The sequence below is a fragment of the Manacus candei genome, unplaced genomic scaffold, assembly GCF_025592945.1.
Source record: "Manacus candei isolate 608988 ecotype Guabito, Panama unplaced genomic scaffold, ASM2559294v1 h1tg000049l, whole genome shotgun sequence".
Classification (NCBI taxonomy): Eukaryota; Metazoa; Chordata; class Aves; order Passeriformes; family Pipridae; genus Manacus; species Manacus candei.
Genome location: NW_026138097.1, coordinates 22,357,850 through 22,382,204, shown reverse-complemented (window position 1 = coordinate 22,382,204; position 24,355 = coordinate 22,357,850). Strand labels below are relative to the sequence as shown.

General features: G+C 34.3%; 1 protein-coding gene across 1 annotated transcript in view; it reads right to left on the bottom strand.

Annotated features, from left to right (window-relative positions):
• CDH9 (cadherin 9) overlaps positions 1 to 23,954 on the bottom strand; it is a 101,328-nt gene extending 77,374 nt beyond the window's left edge. The window contains exon 1 of the mRNA XM_051799395.1: positions 23,639 to 23,954. The gene's annotated coding sequence lies outside the window, so the exon portion shown is untranslated. The remainder of the gene's footprint in view (positions 1 to 23,638) is intronic.
• Between the last annotated feature and the right edge of the window lie 401 nt (positions 23,955 to 24,355).

Genomic DNA, 24,355 nt, shown 5'->3' with positions numbered 1-24,355 from the left:
CTGACCCATCCTATATATGAGTCTTTCAATTCTTAGCAATGGCATTCAATGAAGCTAAAAAGAGAGTTTTAAAACATCTACTTCTGAGGCAGCAGGTCACTAGATTACAAATGTGAAATGTACAATTTCACACTGAAAAATAAAAAGATTACTCTTTTTCTCCAATAATGAACATTTTTACAGGATCTGCTTTTCATCAGCATGAGGGAAACTAGGAAATATAGCACTTGTAAACCCTTAAAGCAAGGTCTTTTGAAGATATTCCTTTGATCTTTAGTATTGATTTTTCTCTACAGGGAACACATTTCACTCATCACATAATGAAACTGCATTATAAGGTTTTATACCACACCTTATTTACAAATGCAACACATTCATTACATTCATGGTTTTAAAGAATAGCCTTCAGACACATGAAGAAAAATAAATGCTGTCCTCAAAGCAAAATTCCTCTCTTTGCTTCCCCTTTAAGATTGTCTCATGTTCTGTCATTCATAAACATATTGTCTGTACTTTGATATTGATACCCTGCAGGTGTCAAAATTAAGGCATTTATTTTTATGAGATTTTATGTTTGTTTTTTTTTTTGGTTGGTTGGTTGATTGATTGTTTTACTTTTTGTAAACAGCATAGCCTTCTATCTGCCAGATACAAACCCAAGCCATTTCTGGAGGCATACGCCCCTATTTTCCAGCCACATCAATTCTCATTAGTCTCTCTGCATGAAGCAGATGAGATTCACCTATGGCAGCACTGTTAATGACTGGATTTACCAGTTCTGTTAACTAGGACTACATTCTTTTGCCAAATGCCTCTTTCTTATTGCTTCATTATACAGCAATCTACTCTGGTCACACAATCAGCAACTAACTAGGCATTCTAAGAGTCTACATCATGTACCTTCTGTCTCTGCATATTTCCTAAGCATGGCATGTACCAGGATGAGAGCTTGAAAAACTTTCTGAGTCTACAGCTTTTATAATGGTCCAAGAGCTTGTTACAAGCCAGAATTTCCCAGAATAAAGATATCTTCAAGCTAGTATCCCAAAGATTTTTAAAAAACTTTAATCTCTGCCATCCTTTTATGTTTTTGTTGGGGGACTGTACTCATGTACATCTGAGTCATTAGAAATCTTGTTCCTATGGAGAAGGACTTAATTACTGCCTGCAAGGGAATATACATTCACTTCTCTGGACTGGAAAAACTTAATTGCTGACCAATTAAAGTTACTTAGCAAATTCGGAAGGTAATTGTAGCCCATTGTTGCTGCTTCCTTCCTGAAGGAATTGAGCAGCTGCTGAATGCTGTCATTTATTAGAGTTCAACCTCCTTTATGCCCTTCTGCTGTCTGCAATGGGATCACAAAATCAAGAAAAGTCTCATTCTCAGAGCTGAACAGGACTCTTAGAAACACAAGAATTTGTACACAGAAATAGTGCATAAACTTAACATAATTTTTTTAATTTGTTTATTCAAAGTAATCTGAAAGGAGTTTGATGCAGCTGAGGCCTCATCCTTTATTTCCGTAATAAACACCTTAAAATACCTACAAATCATATTTCTATCACTTGCAAGAATAATATGGGTCTCAGAAACACAAAGTACAATGACTTTCCTTTTCCTTATTTCTGGGTCTGAAATAACTAAAAATATTCTTCCAACAAAAGCATCTTTCACTTGCACGTCATTTGACTTGATTAACGAAAGATAAATGCAAAATATGAATAAATTCAAAATAAGTGTAATAAAAGCATTGCTTATTCTGTTAGTATCCTGATAGTACAAAATGTGAGTGTCTTTAACAAACAGATACCCATGATAGTGCATAAGCATGGAGAAGCATATAATGGTTTTTCTTCAGTATGTTTTCTCAGTCTCCAAATGTTAGGTATCTAATAGTCCCCAGTAGATTCTCTTCACCATGACTTTCTCAACTTTTGCTTTGGAAGCACATGTGCTTCTCAGAGAAACAATATTCTGCAAGGAGACACATATTTTAATGAACTTGTGAAAAGAATCAACTCTTTTTGTTTGTTTTTTGAACATTGTAACTGACATCTTCATTTGACAACTAGTACTGTTGTTGGAAGCCACAATAAATAGTCATTCCTTCTCCGCTCTCTTTGCCACTGATGAATGTATAGACAAATCAATTTCTCCTTCAGCTGTCTCTTTTCCAAGATGGAAAGTTCTGGGACTGCCTGCTTAATCATTTCTTGTGTGAAAGCTGTGCCAGACTTGATTGCACCTGTAGCTCTCTTTTGAATCTCTTCTGTTTTTTTGGTATGTCTCTTGAGATTGGCAATCATAATTTGTTGCTTTGTGAATATATAAACAGCATCTTAATTGCTTTCTCTACTTAATTTCATCGTGATATATGGCATCGTTTGCCTTTTTTTAACTGCTGCAGAGTCCTGGTTTAAAGTTTTCCTGTTATTATCTATTGTTACATTATGTTGTTATTCCCCATGGCAGTAGCCAGACTTTGTTATTTTAAATGTATAATCTGGGGTTTAAAATGTGTGTGGCTTTACATAATTTCATAACAATTTAATCATGCATCATTTGGGTGCCCGCTCACTCTATTACATAGATTTCAAATGTAAATATGACAAACCACTTACTACTAGACCACTGTAAGGTAGAAATCAGTTGGCATGGCAAGGCTCAAATCCATATGGCTAAACTCTCTTCTTCTTTTCTCCCCTGCCTCAGTCCAAAGTAGTGTTACCATGTCAATACCACCTACGAGAAATCACCCCAGGAATTTTCTGGGATAGTGCCAGTTGGTACAAGCTAAATTGACATAATAACACTGAAAAGTTATGGACAAGTACATTACAAAGTTTCTTTGCCAGATGAAGTATATTTCTCCCCACAGTTTTATATGCTGAGCATGGTGCTATATGGCCTGGAATACCCCTTGGATCAGTTAGGGTCAGCAGTTCCAGCTGTGTCCTCTCTCAACTTCTTGTGCACCCACAGCCTGCTCGATGGTGGGATGCTGTGAGGAGCAGAAAAGGCCTTGACTCTGTGTAAGCACTGCTCAGCAATAATGAAAACTATTCTGCATTATCAGTGCTGTTTTCACCATAAATCCAAAACACAGCCCCATAGTAGTCACTATGAAGAAAATTAACTTTATCCCAGCTCATGCTGAATGTCACTTGCAAAGTTTATCACATGGTATTCAAGCCTGTTCTCATTTCATTTATGAGTATGTATAGTGCTGGCCCTAGTACAGATCCCTGCAGAACGCTGCATCATAGATTTCAATGTGAAAACTCATATTTACTTCTTCCTGCTGATTTCAATAATTTAATCAATTTAATAAATTAAATTGATTTATTTAAATATTACTTATTTAAATTAAATTAAAATAACATTAATTAAAATTATTTTTATTTATTCAATTACTGATATATGCAGGGACCTTCACTTCTACTTCATGAATGCTTGAGAGCTTTTGGTGAGTGGCCTGTCAAAAGCCTTCTCGCAAGACTAGATCATATCAAAGTGATCAAAGCTATCCTCATGCTTGATGACTCTTTCGGAGGACTTGTCTAGGTCTGAAGCTACTGTGTTCTTTGCTAGTGTTGTTAACAGTTTCATTCATTTGGGTCTCAGACTTTGTTCCTGCAACTTATTCCTCATAGAACTGAGACTGTTTTTAAAACTCTTTATTGCTTTTGATACCCTCAAGTATCAAGGAAATTTAAGTGAAAGTTTAGAATAAATAATGAATATTTCATTGGTTTCAATACTGAAATTTTTAAGATTCTTGATAGTATGCATGAAGTCCCTGCCGTTTACTACAACTTGAAATCCCGCTGTACTGAAATGAGATTTTCTGCTGAGTCCCTGGTCAAATAAATTAATAAACAAACAAACTAATGTGGCATTTATTCCTTAGAGGTTTATAACTCCTATATTTTCCTGAAAACTGTGACAAATGAACCACAGAACATGGCGTAGAAACAAGCACAGCACTGATGGTAAAGTTTTTCATGGAACTTCCAAAACAAGTTTTTAGTTCTTAATCGCTGCAGTTAGTTTCCCCAGCCTCTGAGGAAATGACAGTCAGTGTATCACACTGATACATAGCCCTGGATGTTGGGTGTATAAGTTTTTTTAGTGAAGACCTGTTCTGCTATTTGTTTCGCAAGGGTTTATACTCTCTCCCAAGATCTAGTAACCTAGATGCGGCCAGTCAAACTCCCTCTGGTGCTTGTCGGTCCTGCAGAGAAGCCCACCGAGAACTCTGCTGGTTAATGTTCAACTTTGTGTTGAAGTTTTGATTATATCTTTTCCCCAATGAGGTTTCAAGATTTTCTGTAGTATTTCCTGAATTTGCCCTCAAATTTGTACCACAAGTGAAGACTTTATATGTTGGTTTATTGTTGCTCCCATGATAGGCAACTTCAGAAGACTTCAGACCCACCTGGAACTGAGTCTAATGGTAGAGAAATATGTCATCTGCATATGCATTTAATAATTTAATTGTGCTCTGATGACACTGCAGTTATTATTGCAGACACCAACTGTTTTGCTATGTCTTTTGTTATTTTGTTCCTTTGTTTCTAGCTACCAGAAAAGGAATTAACCGGTTTATTTCTCTTAAAATGGCATGTGGTATGTTTCCTTCAGTAAAACCTGAACCAGATGTAAGAGTTTAATAATCTATATCTTAGACTGAATTCCCAGAACATGCAGATTTTAATGTGATTTATTAGGATCAATTCCAAACACACAGAGTACTTTTCATATATCATTCCAGAATTATCCCCTATATTTTACTTGTCCTTTTTGTTAAAAGTCAGTAAGAAGCAAAAAATATAACTACATGAAAACTTGTATACAGTTTCAATTTCAGAGTGAAAAAAATTTAGAAATACAGTTGAAAAAAGTTGGTATAGCAAAACATTTGCTTTATGTTTCCTGCTCTATTTCTGCTTTGTGTTTTGTCTAGCTTTGCCTGAAAAGACTTCAAAACTTTATTGAATAAACTCAAATGCCTGTGACTTTCTCCCTTACTTCTTGCATTCAAAACAAAAATGAGGGAAAAGGTTATATGAGGAGATATAACTTTGTGAGCTTCATACTGTTAAGACAAATCAAGAACGTGTGACTTCATAGAAAACAACTTAAGCACGTAACAGGAAAAAAGAAATTGCATAGTTCATCTAACCATAGGGATGTGTGTGCCAGGCACTCTTTTTTAATCTTTTCTTGGTTTGAATAGGAATAGATATTTTACATGAAACAAACTTATGCTTTCTATAAGTGAATTTCCTCCTTCTTTTTACCTTTGTGATTCTTCAATCATTATTATAGCAAATATTTTTGTCATGTTTTAGTAATATGGCTTGGAGTACAAAGTATCAGTTAGTGAAGCAGCTTAATTTCTACTTTCAATAAGGCATGCTAAATTGTCCTTTTTTTCCTGACTCTGAAAAACTGCCATTATATGCACTGTCCACAGGCAGTTCTTCATGGAAGAGATGTACCTTCGTCTAAATCTCATTGCTGCAGTGTTGATTATATAATAAACATGTTATAGTAACTGTTACAAATAAATAGAATGAATAATAATGATCTAGCATAGCCAAATGCAATTTTCTTATTGCAGTCAGGGTGCTGTGAAGGGAAAACGTATTGCAATGGTGTAATAAAAATGAGCATCATGCCATAACAATTTTAAGTTAGTTGATATAAACCCAGATAATTTTAAAATTGTATAGCTCAGCATCTTAATGAATGTTCAGGAATGGCTATTTTTAGAAATAGAAAGTGCTAAACAAAACCTGTAAACCAATTAATTTTTATATATCTGCCCCCATCAATATTTTACATAAAGGTAATAAGAAAGCAACAGGAAGAGGTTTTGAGTGAAATAAACTGACTTCTAGCTGACACAGCTGAAGTCATGAATAGTGTTACTGAATAATTCAGGGACATTTTTTTCCAAAAATTTTATTCCTACTTGTCTCACAGCAGCATACATGGATATATGGAGAAAATTGAACCTGTCATGTAACATGAAATTATGTTTAGATACTAATGTAGAAGAATGATGATATGCTGCCAATACTTGTGAAAGTAAAATCCGAATTCAGAATTAAATAGCAGAATTAAAGCTAGCATTGATTACCAGTTTTTACATTAGGAAAAATCTTAAACCATAGGAATTTAGGCTCTGTCAGGAGTCACTGTTTTGTGTTGATTGACATCTTTTAACAGTTTTACTCTTTTCTCACTTTCCCATTTAATAAAACACATTTTATTTTACAGATTTACTTTTTTTTAATTCTAAAAATGCTATACTTCTCTTTATTCTTCAAAGGTATGTTTAAAAATTTCCCCAAATCAATGCATATAAATCTGTGGCTTTTCAACTAAGCTGTATTTATGCTGAAAATTTTAAGCAAAGAATCCACATGACCATTCATTTTATTTTTCACTCACAGTTATAAATGAAGTAATAACACTTTAGGAATAAAATTTGTTCCTTTCTGGTCACTTGTCCAGAGGGTAAGTTAGATCAAGTGCTTTCATCAATCTTCCATTTATTGTTCTTTATTCTGTATCAACAACACTGCTAAAATAAAGAGCAATCCATCAGAGAATTTCATGTTCCAGTTCTTATAGGTACTTGATAGACTAATGTTTAACATATTTCAAAAATATTCTAACTACAGTGCTGTGTGGGAAGTGCATGTCTATTATGTAATGTAGAGACCTGCAATATTATTGCATTTTGCAAGAAACTGACAAAAATCTTGTTTATATTGACTGCATTAATTACTGTTGCACTGGGTCTGGGGGAAAAGTAGAGTCTTGTGTTATTTTTTTGCATTAAGGGCATAATGAGTTTTCTTATTTTTGAATATTAGATTTCTGCTATCCAAAAGAGGGAGCCATAACATTATACTATATCTTTCCACTGCATAAATTCTTCTATTCCTTTTTTCTTAAAGATGATGCTTGCTCTGAGGTGGCTTTTTACTCTTTTGTTTTTTCATATTGATAAGCAATACAGCCCAAAACTAGATAATACATGTTCATGATCTTGATGGAGCTGAGTGAAATGGTTACACTAAAACCAAATATGCTTTAACAAAACATCCTGTCATAAAAAAAAAAAAAGGTTGGAATGATTTTTCTTGCTCTTAATTCCACTACATTCATTTTATCAATTTTGAGAAAAGAGATTAGTGTCCTTTTACTTTTTTTTTGTCTTTTGAAATAGAATATATATATACACAGCTATCAAAGGAAAGTGCCTGAGGTATTTTCTAAACATACTGTGCTTATCTCTGTAAAAAGTGAGATTGACATAAAATATCACTTTTAATACCAATGAGACATCCAGTTATTAAACCTTTGCTTGGAGGAACAGGTATTCAGAAATGCATTCCCTATATTTTGGAAAAAATGGACCGGAATGCCTTCATATCTGAAGGGTCAGTGGACAACAATGTATCCGAAAGAATAGAATAGAAAAGCACATAGTGATGAATAATATGGGCTTTACTTTCATAATTTCTTTTCAGCATTCTCTTTTCCTCTTCCTGAGAGTTCTCTGTGCCACACTGGGCTTCCAACACAGAACAGTCAGCCTATGTGAGGAAGGACTTGTGGTATTCTTAGCATCAGAGGAGTATTGACAGCTGTTTAATTGCTTTGTAATATTTTTTTAACTAAAGTATTTGATTTTCATGTTGATAACTAAATGTTTGATTTTCATGTTGATTTATAGATAAAAAGCTCTCCTGATGGTTTATCTGTGACTATATCTCATTCTTTTGTTGCAATGTAATAGGCAGAAAGAAACATAAATGTTGATATTACAGACCTATTTGGTCACTGAGAAAAGACAGACCACATCCTAGAGATTCAAGTCCAAATACAAAGTCTGTGGCTGAAAGCATATATGAAAATATGCTCCTCCTTGTATAGAATGTGATTTCTTCTAGTATTTTCATTCCTATTCTTAAGTAAAATGAAACTTCATACCCTGAACTATGTAATCTAAACCATGGTGAAATGAATGCTGAGTAAATAAGAAGGGAAAAAGTAAATGTATCAAGGAGATGAGGAAAAAGGAGAGAGGTTACAAACACTTGAGAACAACAAAGCTGCAGGATAGGAGAATAAGTATTCTTCAGAGAAGTGGATAAAGTTAAATGTAAACATTCCATCCATAGCATCTATTTGTTAGATAAAGTTTGGCTGTACATTAGAATCACTTTTTCCAGTTAAACATCTCAAGAAACATGGATCTGACTTTTTCAGAGCTGCTGAGTGGGCCCAGAAATTAAACTAGTTTTATAAATGTTCAGAAGTTCTGTAACTGGATCTATGGTTTCATTTATTTTGAGATTTTTTTTCTCACTGGAAATATACTTAATAACAGTACTTTCTCCATATATTTAAGAGTCTCTACTACTTTTAGTGGAACATTAAAGATACACATGTCTGGGAGTAACCATCATTCACACAAATCAATATTTTTTCCAGTGGTATCTGAAGTCACCTAACAGTTTCTACTGCAATAAAATATATAGATAAGATTTAGGAAAATTTCTGTGTTATTTGGGTTATGATAAGTTTTAAGAGTGACTCCATTGCAAAGTAGACAAGAAGGACTGTAGATTTTCTTGAGTGAGGCAAACAACTAAATAAAGCATAAGAGAATAAGCATTCCACCTTAAAAGAGTTTAGTTGAAAAAAAAAAACATCTAGGAAGTTTCTTCTGCAGTCTGAAATTCTTTAGATAGTTTTTGCTTATCTCATATCTCTTTATGACCTATGGTCAATCCAACCTATGATGCACCTTGTTGTAACAGCTTGTGACTTGGCCTCCCAATAATTTACTCCAGCAAATTATTCAACATTCAAACATTCAAATTATCCAACATTTGAACTCAAAATCTACAAAAAAGGAGAAGTTCATTTACAGATATTTATCTTCAACAAGTTTTATTTGTTAAGAATATTTCACCTTTTTTAATTTACTCTCATTACCAGTATTTTTTCAAATTTCCTGTAAAAGAGACATTCTTTAGTTGGTATCTTTTAAAATTTGTGCTTTTCAGTTTTACTATTGATATTTTATGATCTTTTATTTTATTGCCTTACAATATCAAAACAGCTTTCCACTTCACTATTTCTGTTGCGACATGGAATTTTTTAGTAGTTTAGATGAAATAATAACATCACTTTAATTATTGAAGGCCTTGTTATCTAATACAAAATGGAATCCTTTATCTTAATTTCCAGATTGAACCCCCCTTCCATTTCTGTCATAATGAAAGTGAGTAATCTTGCAGAGCAGTTAATTTCATACCATAAAAAAATACATTATCAGCCGCTATTAAGTCATCATAAAAGAAATTATGAACTTGAGGTTGAACTTTCTTGATCTATAGCTGCCCCTTTTTGTCCTGATGAATTCGTAAGAAAATACATTTGTTGACACCAGCTTGTGTGTTTAGAAATTATAAAAGACAATGCATCAGAAAATATGCTACATGTGAAACTTTCATCATTTGGATACGATCCTTGCAAATGTAATTAAAAATAAAAGTGCTTACTCTAGCCATGTTTTTACTTTCTCTTTTCCCTGTTGGTATTTGAAAATATGTTCATGTTTACTCTAATTATATTCAATGAAGTTTTTTTATGTGTCATCAGACTTTGAATACTCCATAACAAAGTCAAAAACCTTCATAATTTCAATTTGTCTTGTCTTAATCATGTAAGTCCTGTCGTACAGTGAACTATGATTACTTAATTACTGTCTGTTTTTAATGCAGGTTGTATCTTCACCTACACTAAAAAGTGGCCTTACTAAGAATTTAGGTAGTTACTTCATAGTTGGAATTCCCAATTTCTGGTGAATTCTCTATGACTCATAAAATTATAATTTTACATTTTCTTTCTGAAACCCAATGTATTCTGCATTTTTCTGATGTGTTTATTTCAGTATGTCTTTATTTTGTCATTTGTTCAAAGCTTAGGTGTGGTAAGGCACTCCTTATTTCCATTCTTTTTTGCTTCATCACTTACACACGACATTATTTCAATATGCAATTAATTTTTGTAGGGATGTTTTGGGTTTTTTTCCATTTCCTACATGCACTGCATTTTCTCTTCTTAGCTATGCATAACATTGTTCATATTTTTCCCTGTTTTAGCATTTTCAGGACATAGAACTTTCTTCCAAGTCATATAAGTCAGTAAAAATATTCTGCTAACTGCAGTGGCTTGCAGTTAGGTTTTTGCTGCATTTCTACAGTTTTTCCATTTTGTCTGTCATTAATTTTAATGAAATTTTATTCACTGATATATACATTTGAATGCCTTCTAAAGCCATGGCTTCTTCAACATTTTATATGTATATATTTGATTTTGATTTTTTTAACCAAAGATTTTTAGCCCTCTGTACAATTTATAAATCTGTACTGTGTGTTTAGCTATTGTTCTTATTAGGGAGTACTCATGTATAAATATTTATTTTATCTGATAAAAGAATTTATTTTTTATAAGCAATAAGTTCACAATATTCTATTTATATAATTTTAAGTTATATTAAAATTATATTTCAATCTCATTTTGGTAGCTGAACAAGCTATACTTTCTCTCTCAGCCTATGCAGAAAGAAGCCTCTTTACACTATCTGTATTTTCCTCTAACTTTATCTTCTGATGTATTAGTAATCAGTCTGTTGGCATTTTGCAATACTGTTTCCTCTGACGTTTACCTTAAAAGGAACATGGATTTTATTCCACTTATTTGTTTGAATACTGATGACTTCTGCACAGAACAGAATGCATTTAAAAAAAATAGTTATTCAAATAATTTTGTTTGCATATTGTATCATAATTGACTTTACCATGTAATGCTGTCTACTCACTTTATATACACATGCACATTATACAAATTAACATGGATTCTGCGCACATACTGACCTCTGTGCAGCAGGAAGGATATGAAGAGACTGGAAAGAAAAATATCTAATAATTTAACATTAGCCCTTACTGTACAACAGTTGACCATTTCCACCCTATTGCTACCGCCCAGCCTGCAGACCCTGGTGAGGGTCAGGTACTTCAGGCATTCCTGAACAAGCTGGTGCTCAAGCGTGCAGTGCATTTTCTGTCCCTTTGCAGCTCTCCAGTCCTCTACTTGGCCTGTTAATGACTGTGACAATATTTCCTCCCTTTATAAAGATTGTATCTAAATGTTACTGATGTCCATGGGAATATTCAGCTGGACCATGATGAGCCGTACATCAGGACTATGTGCACTTCTGTTGTTTACCTGAAGCTTATACTTGACTGCTCTCATAGAACACTTTGAAATACTTTGTTGTAATTACTGACTGATAATTGGCAATTTCTGAGGGACACAATGGGAATACTAATTTACTTGGTCTCTAATATAACAGTGATCTTCTTTCAGATCAGTGAGATAGAATCATATCTTTGCAAAGACACTGCATATGATGTGATAATACTATTTGTATAATTTTCTTGTGTTCTAGTATTTCTTCTTCAAGGTTTCAGTATTTTATTCTATGCTCAATCAAAAAGCCTATTATTCGAGTTCATGTATTTTTTTTTACCGAACAATAAACTATGACTGTTTACACTATCCTGTTGAACCAGGAAATTGACAGGATTCAAATTCAGAAGTAAAATTATTTGGTTATTCTTATCTAAGGGGAAGTCAAAGGCAAAACTTGAACTTAAAAAATGCAGGTTTGTATCTATGCAACTTGTTAATAGCTTCATATTAAAACTAGAATGGTTAAAACATCTCTCTTTTAAAACTTCACTGTCTGTGCCTTCCTGATTATTGTCTTGTCCTTCAGATTTCTTAGTGGTATCAGAATCAAAACAAAGCATGAATAAAAAATTCTCCACTCCCTATCCTTTTACAATCTCTGCCTTTGTTTTCCTTCAGTATTTTCGGTCTATGAACACAAACAAGGCTACTTAGGCCACATATCTTTTTTTATAAACCATTTTCTATTGAAAATGCAGTAGATACATATTGTTCTATTTTTTTTTCTTTTTTATTAGTACAGATTACAGACACTATAAATATTTTCCATCAAGAAAGAAGGATTCTGTATGACAAATTTCAAGTTGCTTGTAATTGCCCTGTATATTTTTGTGTAGGTGTCCTAGAAATGGATTCCTTAAAAATTTGCAGTCTCATAGGGTGAGAAACATTCACTTAAACCAGTGTATCCCTAGTGATCTAGGTAGTATTGTGCTGTTCTGTGAGAACTGGGTTCAGTATCTTTAATTTACAAAGGATAAGTTGACTTTCACTTAACTAATAGGTAGTATTTTCCATGTTGAGGGAATGCAGAAATATTAACCGTTATATTACTTAATTATTATAATTTTTGCCAGGCAGTGACTATCAGGGGACATAAATATGACAGAAGAGTATATAACTCATCTGAACAATGGTTGCCCTAAGAGCATGATAAGCTCTGGATATCCAGTACTGTGGGTACATGTACTTAGGCCGGGTTGCTTTAGCCCAATTCTTGGCCTTTCCTGGAGTTCTCCTAATGATGGAGTACAGACAGTAATGATTCTTAATCTTAACCTTCTCAATATCTCATTGTTTTCATATCAATAAATTGTTAAGATAAACATGATGATGACATTAATTCTTTTGGATAACAGATCAGTGAGACTTGGAGTAAGGAGAAAGATCTTTTCCTACACTTGTTGCACCAGTTTCATCTCCAGAATAAGGGAAAAGGATTTTTTTGCTGATACATCACACTACAGTGGAGGCTGCCAACCCTCTTTTTCCTCCCTTCCTTCAGGTTGAGGGTCACTCAAGGATACCTCTGAACTCTCTACTTTCCTCTCTTCAAATCGGCAGGTCTCTCTGTCCCCATAAAACTCAACAGTTTTCTGGCTCAAACCACATCAGGAATACAATGGGGCTGGTTGCTCCAGAAGGCAGTGAGGCTAGATCCAAGGGAGTTGTACAGAGTATGAAAAGAGATAAATGTTGGAAATGTTACGATACTGTTGCCATTCTTTCAGATAATAATTTTTGTAAGTGGCTTCACGTAAATTAATATTCTACTGGGATATTGTGGTACTCCCACTCACAACCAAATGCACTCTAAGAAATTATAATGTACATGACTCTCATGACGTAGTACTTCAGCTGCTACTTTTAATTACATTTACTTATGCTCATAAATGCACATAAATATATATATATATCAACAAAATATAGGATATGTAAGTTTTTGCATTTAAATATTGAGTTTTTTACACTGAGTGTAAATTTCTTTTGCATGTACTTTTGTAGGACCATAGTCAATAAAACAAATGAACATTGACAAATACTCATTAAATTCTCAGTGAGACAACCTACAAGTTTTAACATACAGTAATGAATATTACTGGAAGAGTATTAAGGTAAATCAATTCCTAGTTACAACTGTTTAACATATCATATGGTAACATTCCATGTCTTGAAGAAAAAAAAAACACTACGATACATTCTACCTTCAAATATGAACACCATTATATTTCAGGGCAAATAACAGTTCTCCATCTTTTAAACGGGATTGGTGCTGCTGTTTACCAACCACACCTGAGAAAGCAAGTGCTTGTAAATTAAGTTGGTAACTGTTCTATGACTACTTTCATATTTAAATCTTGAAATCTTCAATTGTCTTTTTTTATAAATAGTATAAAAAATCTTGGATGCTCTGTGGTAATGATGAAAATCTCATTCTTCGTTCAGTGTGCCCTAGAATTAATGACTACTGACTACCTGAAAAACCCAAAGAACATGTCTATGTCTTCCTGGTCCTTGCTGTCCTTCAGATACTTGATAGTGGTTACTGGGTTGAAAATTTCTGTTTAAGGTAGATGATCACATCATTTGACCTGTCAGTTATCAGGATACAGCTCAACTTCAGGACAAATTAAGTGAAGTAGGAATAAGAAGTCAACTTTTATTTGCATTGTAAAGGGACATTTAAATTCAAGTCATTAGAGATATTGCTTTGTCTACCTTGGGGTTGATCATTTAGATGACCACACAGTAAGGCTGAAGATATTCCAAAAACTGCATTGTAGCTAAAGGATTCCAGATTTCCTGAATCTTTGCTCTTTCAGATGAGAAACAGTGATAGAAGCTAAAAAGCCCATGTTGAAAATATTGCTTGAATTTTCTGAAGGTACAAAAATTGTCAATACATGTAGTGAGGTAGACAGTGTATGGCTATTTAAGTGCTTCACTGAAAGTTACCAACCAGTCATGCCATGTAATTGTATTAATGTGATATAGTCAAAAGTTCCTCTTTCATGGAATTTTTCCCTCAAAAAGAAATTTATTGAATGAACTGGAATTTTTTTTCTATAATCTTGAAGGAATAAAATGACGCTGATTTGACAGAGGACCCTGGGAACTGCTGGCCAGTCAGCTTCACCTCTGTACCTGGTGTGATTATGAAACAGATCCTCCTGTTAAAGCACAAGGAAGGCAAAGAGTTAATTAGGGACAGCCAACACGGCTTTACCAAGGGTGACTCCTACCTGACTAATCTCGTGGCCTTCGATGATGGACTGACTGCATCAGTGGACAAGGACCTACAAAGGTCATGTACGTGGACTTCTGTAAGGCCTTTGAGGCCCCCACAATAGTCCTGCTACTAAATTGGAGACTTACAGGTTGGATGGTTGGACTGTTAGATGGATAAGGAATTGGCTGGATGGCCTCATCCAAAAATTTACTGTCAATGTCTCAATGTCCAAGTGGAAACCAGTAATCAGTGGTGTTCCTTAAGGCTCTCTAATGGGACCAATACTATTTTATGTCTTTATTAACCATATAGACAGTGAGATTAAATGCACACTCAGAGTTTTCAGATGAGACTAAGATGAGTGGTGCAGTTGATATACTTGAGGGAAGGGACATCATCCAGAGGGACCTCGACAGGCTTGAGGATTCTGCCTGTGCAAATCTCATGAAGTTCAGCAAGGCCAATTCCAAGGTCCTGCACCTTGGTTGGGGCAATTCCCAGTATTACAGACTGGGATGAAAAAATTGAGAGTAGCCCCATTGAGAAGGACTTGGGAGCACTGGTAGATAAAAAACTCAATGCAAAACAATGACTTTAAACTGAAACAGGGAAAGGTTTAGATTGGACATAAGGAAGAAATATTTTACAGCAAAGGTGTTGAGACACTGGAACAGGTTGCCCAGAGAAGTTGTAGAAGTTCTGTTACTGAAAGTGTTCAAGACTGTGTTGAATGGGGCTTAGAGCAACCTGATCTAGTGCAAGGTGTCCCTGTCCATGGCAGAGGGGTTGAACTAGATGTTCTTTAAAGTTGCCTTCCAACTCAAACCATTCTATGATTCTGGATTGATAATGTAGACAGAACAGATGTTTTGCTGTGTTTTCCTCTGATATTTACCTCTCTGGGTTTGAGGTGATAGAATAGAAACTTGAAATGACCTGCAGAGTCCTCCTCAACGCAGAGCATGTAGGCATCTTACCTTACCAGTTCCTGTTTAGAACTCAGTGTACCACTGGAGACCTTACAGTGCAAGTACATGCATGACTTTCATGACACAGATGCTGAGCAAATAAAAAATAAAACAAAAATTATATGTATAATTATCGATGTAATTATACATATAAAGGTATAGCTATATTTACACAGATATATGTAGATACATGTGTGGATATATCTAGATCTCTAAATCTCTTTATGTCACCTCTGCCTCTAAAATTATATCAGTAGTGACACAGATGTTGATACAGATATATGTATACACTAATACATGTATATTTTCACCACAAGCAATGAAATTTCAGGGCTTTTTTTAATTACCTATCAAACTCACAGGCTGACTAGCATGAAATTTAATTAGTGCCAATTAACTAGAGGTGAAGGAAGCAGAAAATTAATGTGACTCATTTATTTTCAATTCTACTGCAATACCCCCCTATTTATGTTCCTTAAAGCATTTTTTTTCAGATTTCAGTTTTCAGTCTGTACAAATTATTGATTCTGATGCTATTTGAACAGAAAGGGTATAGATAAATTATAACATTCATTTTGGTCCTATTTTTATTGTAGCTACCCACACTATTGCATTTTAAATTACCTCAAAACAAGTAATCTAGAATCTTCTCCTTGTTTACATAAATCTTTATGCTGCTTCAGCTTTGTTAATCTACTCTTCTTGGAGAGGAAGCCTGCCTTCCTTCCTTCCCTCCTTCCTTTCTCCCTTCCTTCGTTCCTTCCAACTAGTGATACTTTGTACCAGGTTGGTAAGGTTTCTTCTAATAGCTCTCAGCACTTTACCAATTACATGGGGTTACTCAATGCATGTAAATACAAAGCCTTGGCTTTGTATTGTTTGGGACCACCACATGTAGATCTCATGAAAGTTCTCAGTGACATACAATGCTACTGTTTCTAACTATCTGCACTTTCAGAAAAGTATCACTTTCTCCTGAGTTTATATACTTTTTCTGCCAATTAAAAAGTAGTGAAATACTTTTTAAATAGAAATTGAGATCCATTTTATGTCATGAGACCAGGAACTTTAATCCTGTACTGGTTAATCCTTAAGACCCATTTCAGTTCTAATCAAAACTTAAACTATGAATATATGCTTCTCCTAGTGTGTTAGACACAAACTACACAGGAACCATTTGTTCTCATATGCAATTTTTAGGAAATCTTTTCTATTTATTTGAAATTGTCATTTATATATTACTAGATGTTGCTGAGTGTATCTCTTGAGTAATCAAGGTAACTATGGTCCTGTGTCTGTGTATAACAGCAGCTCACTATTTAATCAAACAAATGCTTTGCAAACATAATCTTTAAAGTAGTTAAAAATCTATTAAACCTGTAGGCTTCTAGTTTTGGGAGCATTATGAACTAGAGTCTCAACATATTTGGGAGAGAAAAAAACATAGAGGGCCTTTATGTATTTGAGAAGTTTATTTTTTGTGGATCTACATTGTAGGGAGCTGTTAGAAAAATTTGCTCTGAAATGTAAATGTGAGTTGCATGAGCACAAGTTCAAATGGCAAATAAATTATTATAATGAGCACCATTGTCAGAAGTGCTAAATCTTTCATTCTAGCAGTGCTAAGAGTTACATTTCTGAATGTGCAACACTATGTATATTCCTAAGGCATTATCTATTAAATTTAACCTTTCAGTATGGGTGAACATCTTTTATTTTAATTTTTGTTTCTCTTTTATTTTGGACAAAACCATCAAACTATGGTGCAGTCTAACCACTTCCTAATTTACTCCCCCTTTTGACTTCACTGATGTTATTTCCCCCTTTCTTGAATGAAAGCTTCAGGGAAAGGTTCTTAACCAGTAGGGGTTTTTTTGGCCACTTGTAGCTGTACCAATGTCTTTGAGAGTTTCTCGTCTTTAATTGCCTTAAAAAGTGGTTAGAAGTACATTAAACACATTATATACTTTTCTGATTTGAAAGTCCTTTTGTTTGCTGCATGCATGGTTTACCATCATGGGTAGATTTTTCAGAAGGACAATAATGGGAACAGCAGGCACTACCAGAAGCTTGGATTTTATCAAAATGTGACAAATGCTATTAAAACATTACAAAATCATTACTTCAAGTGATACATGAGTTCTCAGCCTTGATGCTGCTGCTATTACTACTACTACTACTACTACTAAGCAAAGAACAATATCTTCAGTGTTATAGATAAAGTAGTTCTATTTCCATTAAGGAAATTGAAGAGATTAGTTAATTTTATTTAGAATACAAGTTTTACTTATTATCTTACCCCTAGAAAAGGTATAAATACAATCCAGAAAGCTGTCTTGGTAAGGACAGAAGTCATGTATAACAAAAATTTAAAATCACTAAGAGCAAGATCTGGCTTAATTTCTGGTAATCCATGGGATGCTATTAACAGAAAGGAATGAAGAGTCTACATTATTTTTTAAATATATTTCCATTTTTTCAGCAAGTCTGAATTCTCATTAAGAATGAAATTACCTTTTACATTTGGGAAGCAAATGTAAGGATTATTGCAAATCTTTCAGGAAATGGGAAAATATTTTCTGTAACATAATATTTTTATGTTTACTCTGAGGGAAATAGAAATTTTCATCAGATAGAATTGTTATAAGAACACAGATTCAGCGCTCATTTTTACTCTGGGTAAGGGAAATGCACAAAAGCAATTTCACTGGCTTCAGTGGGACTAGTCTTATTGCAAAATGTTAGTCATTCTAAATACGGGTTCCGGAATGTGGCACAAGTACAAACAACTCTCCTGACATGTAGTTTAAACAACTACAAGAATTTCCTTTTGAAATAAGTATGTTTTCCTGATTGTTTTTCTTTTACTACACAGGTAAAATGAGTTCCAGGAGATTACCCACAACCAGCACCTATGTCTTAAGAATCAGAAGAAAGAACTTTTTTGCAATAGCTTCTCACTGCAACGCTTGATATTTAAATCCATTAATATAAAAAAAAAAATTACAAAGAATAATTCAAACCATGTAAAAGTATTTTGATAAACAACAAAGTAAGCAGGCAAATTCATCCAGAAAACAGCACTGCAAACTTAAACAAACCCATTTTAATATATTCTTTTTAAAAATATGTTATCATTCTTAGAATTTGCATAAGTTATGCTTGGGTTTACATTTCTATTTGTATGTATATATGTATAAATGTATATATATGTATATATATATATATATATATATAAAAGTTCTGTTCATAAACTGGGGTTATTTGTATTTGTTAAAACCAGCTTTGAATAGTTTACTGATACTTTCCAGTCATACAGAACTTATCACTGCTGGATTTCAAAATACTAATTTTAATTTCTACTGTAACTACTTTTCTTTCAAACAGAAGTAATGGGATTAACTTCTCCTTTATCCCCAACTCACACCTTTTTCACTTTGCCTCCTCATCATCTCCCTAGGAGCAAATATTGAATGATGGAATACAGAGGAAATAAAGAACAATTATTTTGGTAAGATCTTTAACTGAGGTTGTTAGATCACTATATTTTTTACATTTCCTTTATTGAACACTCTTTTACAACTCGATGTTTTATTGAATTCTTTTTTAAGAGGTGCCAAAATATAAATGTCAAATTCTACACCACTGATTATCAGTATTATAGGTCATAATTTTTTGAAAGTAATGGCTAAATCTAATTATTCATGTGTATATTGCAAATAGGCCTGTATGCATTATTAATTGACTTCAACTGAACTATTAAAAATATGTAAATTGAGATAGTCTCCTTATGAAAGTTGTTGTGTAGTTTGTCTAAAGGATGTCTAAAAGGATGGAAAGGCCTACTGTTTCCATCCCCAAACATAAAAATATTATTCCCAGTTTTTTTTATTTCACAGAGTCTTTCTTGAGTGTAATTTACAAAGATCATGTTTTGAATTTGGGTAATTGGTTTAGAAGCTTTTCTTAATATCCTTATATACAATAGGAAAATGCTGTTAGTATTTTTTGGAAATTGGAATCTCTAAGTATCAACATGCATGGTCTAAAACTGTAATATCCTTCCAGGCAGAATTTCCATGAAGCTGGGGGTTATTTCCCTCAAATAGGGTTTTTGAGGGAGCAACTTGAATATTGTCCAGCACACAGAAAATTTTTACTTTCATAAACCTCTCTAGTATTTGCATTTTCGTATCAGGAGTTAGTGACTATGAAAGCTATGTTTGTATGAGATAGGGAAACAGAATCTAAAATGATTCTGTCTTCATGTTGCTATTACTCTTACTGTTAAAAAGTGTGAAACTTGATTATAGACTTTTGCATTTTACTAACAATGGAATGCATTGACCATCACTTTAAGCATTCTATTTTGCAGTGGCAGAAATATATTTCCAGAGAAACATCTGTGGTTGTTTATGGTATCAAATTTAAGTATTCAAGGATATATGAATATTGATGTACTCATACAGAGAAATTGAAGGACTGTGAAAGGGGAGGCCCCATTCTACCCCTGGCTCTGACACAGAGCTACTCCATAACTGAGATCAAGTCAACTTTCTGTGCGATAATACCTGTGTGTGGGATGAAAACAGTGCCACCCACGTCCTTCTGTTATCTTTCCAAGATTGTGGATCAGAGATTATAAGTAGCATACTTAATTTCCTATCTTTTCTATAATAACTTTACATACTAGGCATTAAAAAATTATTTTCTTTCCAAAACATACTCATTTTAGAGCTTTCTTTTGAGCTGCACCATACATCCAGTATTTTTTCTTTCTCCTGAAGTTAGTAACAACATTTTCCTGGGAGTAACCAAGGCTCAGTTTTGCTGGGATTTTTTACTGCAAACACATGATATGATCTGCTTAAGATATGCCTCTCCAATCATGCTCGGCAAGTAGTCCTTGATGCCACTGGGGTATTTTTATCATGATCAGTCACTGAAAGTCAGGAAAATAAGTCACCTTCAGCCATTCAGAAATTTCACATGTGTTTAAAAGGCAAAAGGAGAAAGTTGTTAAAATGACGATGACTGCTTTTATAAAAATTCTTTTTATTCATTTCCCTTTGCTTTATATTCCTTCTCTTTCCACCCCCTTTAGCAAAATTTTGAATTTATTCCTACAAATGACTTTTCATAAACTCTCTCACATGTAGAATGTAGTTAGCTTTCAGGCATCCCTATTCATGTTCAAACATTAGTGCTTCTACAGATAACATTTGCATGTAACACCTGCTGCAAGCCTTAGAAATTCAGAAGATGTTCTGATATGAGTGGGAGATGCATTTTTCTCTAGGCTTTTGCTCCAGTTGCCTTCTGCAGTTAAATAGTTCTGACTTCATAGAAGAAACACATAACATTATATATCTATAGTGTCTTACTGTCTTATATTCCAGTCTATATAATCCAGCTTTTTTATAAGCATAAGGTTTGTGCAGAAGTTGGGAGAATTTTTAGTCGGTGATCATTACTGAATTCTGATTTTCAGTAAGGTCTTCCTGTGACTGCAGAACAGTTTTCAAAATTGGGAAAAGATGGGGAAGGAGAAAGAAAAGGAGAACAGTTCTGTGCTTCTGTTTCTCTCTGAAAATAGTTGTAAGAATCTGTGTGTTTGTGGCATCCTATAATAAATGAAAATTCTGAGGTAATGGTTGTTCCTTCATGTGTCCGGTTATCATCAATCAACAGGAGACACTAGTCTACCTTGTTTTATCTGCCAAACAAACTTGTCTTCAGAGGAAATTGTCAGTCCTGTTATTTTCTGGCTCTACTTCTCAAACGCTTCTGCCAGTAGATTACTTGCAACCCATATTTTACAAATTCAGAAACCATGTCCTGATGCCAGGGTATAAGTGACTGTCAGAATTAAGTTCTTTCTGCAGCATTGTGGGTGATGACATTTAAACTAGTGGATTTGAGTTATTACATTTTTTTTGGTGCATAAATTGGGGAATGCAGTCATCCTTATTGGTTAATCCCATGATGAGAGGGCGTCTCTGCCAGCACCATGCAACTGCTGCTGGGATCAGCATCCTTGTGGAGCAACAGCTAGGTGAGGGTAGAGCACAGATCCCTGCACATGGGTTGCCACGTGAAGGGAAGGAAAGCCTTTTCAAAATGGTCACTTCTGCTGAAAAGCATGCAAATGCTGAAAGCTTGAAGCACTTTTACTGTGGAGCTGTACAAAACATATGGCAGAGCTGTTTCTCTCCACATTTTCTTTACAAACTGCATCACCAAACTGCTTTTCATGTTTAGGTGAGAGGTATTGGTTGCATACAAAACATAATTTTCCACAATAATGGCTGCAAGACAACCTCTGAAATTAAATACTCTACTTCATTCACAGGATAAACATGAAAAACTTTGATTGCTGAAATCACCCCATCAAGTTTAAAAAGACTTGGCAACAATTTTAGGTACAAGATTAGTACGTATTAGTAATACTAATACAGTTACATTTCTCCATTTAAAATTAATCTTGTTTATCTAACTTTAAAAAAAGAATTATTTCTTTCATATATATTTGGCTTTATAATGTGACCTTGTAAAAGTTTTATGTTTTTTTAATAAAAAATCACATTAGCTATAAACATATTTAATTCTGTCTTGAATTTACATTATTACATAGTGAAGTACAAATGACAGGGCAATGTATTTTACCTGTCAAACTGACATACAGATAGCAAAATGCTTTTTTTTTAAACTAAGACAGTTCTTTAAATAGAGTTCTTAAAAATCATAGAAAAATAATAACACAAGGCTTATTAATATTTAATTAGTCCACTCAATTTTTGGAATAGAAATTAACATTTCAAATAGGGAAAATGACTTGGAAACAATATTTTTAAAGATCTGTCATTAGCAATTCCTATCGCTACAGCCAATATTATTTATTAAACAAATCTTTTGATCATATCACTGAAACTATTACAAGTATCACACTTGTGTTTTTATCCATACTTATCCTTACCATGAGTAGCTAGTGTAACATTCAGCAATGAAATATAATCTTGCTGTAATTTCAGTAAAATACAAGTTTTAACACTGACTTTAATAAAAGTAAGACTGACACATTGGTTGTAAATTTGTCTACTGAAATTATCGTAAGAAAATACCATTCTATTTTCTGACCTATGACTTAACTCTGTGACAAGGTGAGTAGCTACTGTATGCACGTTGCCTTACAACAGCAAAGTATATAAATTTCCTTTTAATTCATAAGCATCATTCTGTCTTTTAAGCTTATAGAGTGAAATTGAATGGATGTGACAGCGTGTTTCTTGCATGTGAGAAGAAAAGGCAAAATGTCATTCATCGGGCAATTGTTTTCTGCTGGTTACTTCAGAATCAAGTGGTCAGTGTGACCTTTTGTGCCTTCTGTCTTGCTTTCTTGTGTGAATCTCTGATTATATATATTGGGCTGACAAGGTTGTTTGGAAGCACTTCTGGAAAGCATCCTTGCACTTTAAGTCTGTTGACTTACTGCTATGGATATCCAAAGGGACATCTCCCTCAGATCTCAGTCTTTCTGAACCCTGAGTTGCCACTTCTCCCTACAATGCATATTAAAAAAACCTGCTAATTTTGCTACTCCCACTAAAGAAAAACAAGCTAAAGCATTGGTACTTCATTCTTAGTAGTAGTAAAGACCTCTATTTTTTCATCCTAGATGTTTATCAGGAAAACAAATGTGAAAGAAAGAAAAAGAGGATACCTTCTATCTGGACAGGTGAAAAAGCATCCTGCACAAAAGTTAGGCTGTATCGTTACTGCTATATGGCAATAAAAACTGAGTAATGTCAAATAGTATTGCCAAATAGCATATGCATTGCTAGTTTTCTAATATGCACATCAGTTGTCATATATACAGAAACAAATGTTTAGATTTCAGCAATTTAGTGTACAGGGAGGTGTTTCTGAATTGTATAAGAGAAATACCCCCAAAGTGTTCTGCTGATACTGCCCCTCCACACACACCCCCCAAAAAAAGTGTCTGTAAGACATCTTTAACACACTCCTAAAGAAAGCATCTGCTCTTCTGCTGTCAGGAATTCCGGTGCTAAAGAAAGTTAATCTACTCACCGAGTCTGTCAGCGTGAGCCTAGCTCTGTCCGTTCATTGCTGCTTCTCTACCTGCTTCCTCCCTTCTGCATGTTACCGTATCTCCAGCGCTGAATGCACTTGCATCTCTCTAGGGCTCTCTCTCTCCCAGCATCACTTTTAAGTCAGGCAGGCAGCGAGCAGAAGCAAAAGGGACTCTCTATCTGATTGGTTTCCATTCAGTGCCCCTGATTAATAAGAACAGTCCCTCACAGGAAGAGGTGTTGCTGCCCCTCACAGAGATGTTACTGCTGATAGAGCCGCAGTGCTCAGCGTGAGAAGGTTTGGGGCTGTGGGGGACAGGACGACGGCTTTGTCAGCCAAACAGTGATTTGCAACTGAATGCAGTGGGAGGGTTCAAAGAGGAGGGCTTTGTTAAGGACCCTCTTATTAACTGAGGCTTAAATACAGAGACTCATGCTATCACCTCAGTTTGGTCTGTTTTAATAATAGGAGTAAAGGCATACCCATAACCTGTGCATTATGTGGAGAAAAAAATCATTTTAAATATCTACACTAGCAATACAGTGCCATTTGTGTGCAATACACATTGGAGAATGCAAAATTGTCGTCTAACACTACTACAGTGACAAATGATTTCAAGGTGAAAGAAGGCAAGGTGCGTGAGATTTCCCCCTGAACTCAGTAGGTTTACAGCTCTAGCATCACTTACAGCTATTGATAATGATGGACTTGTCA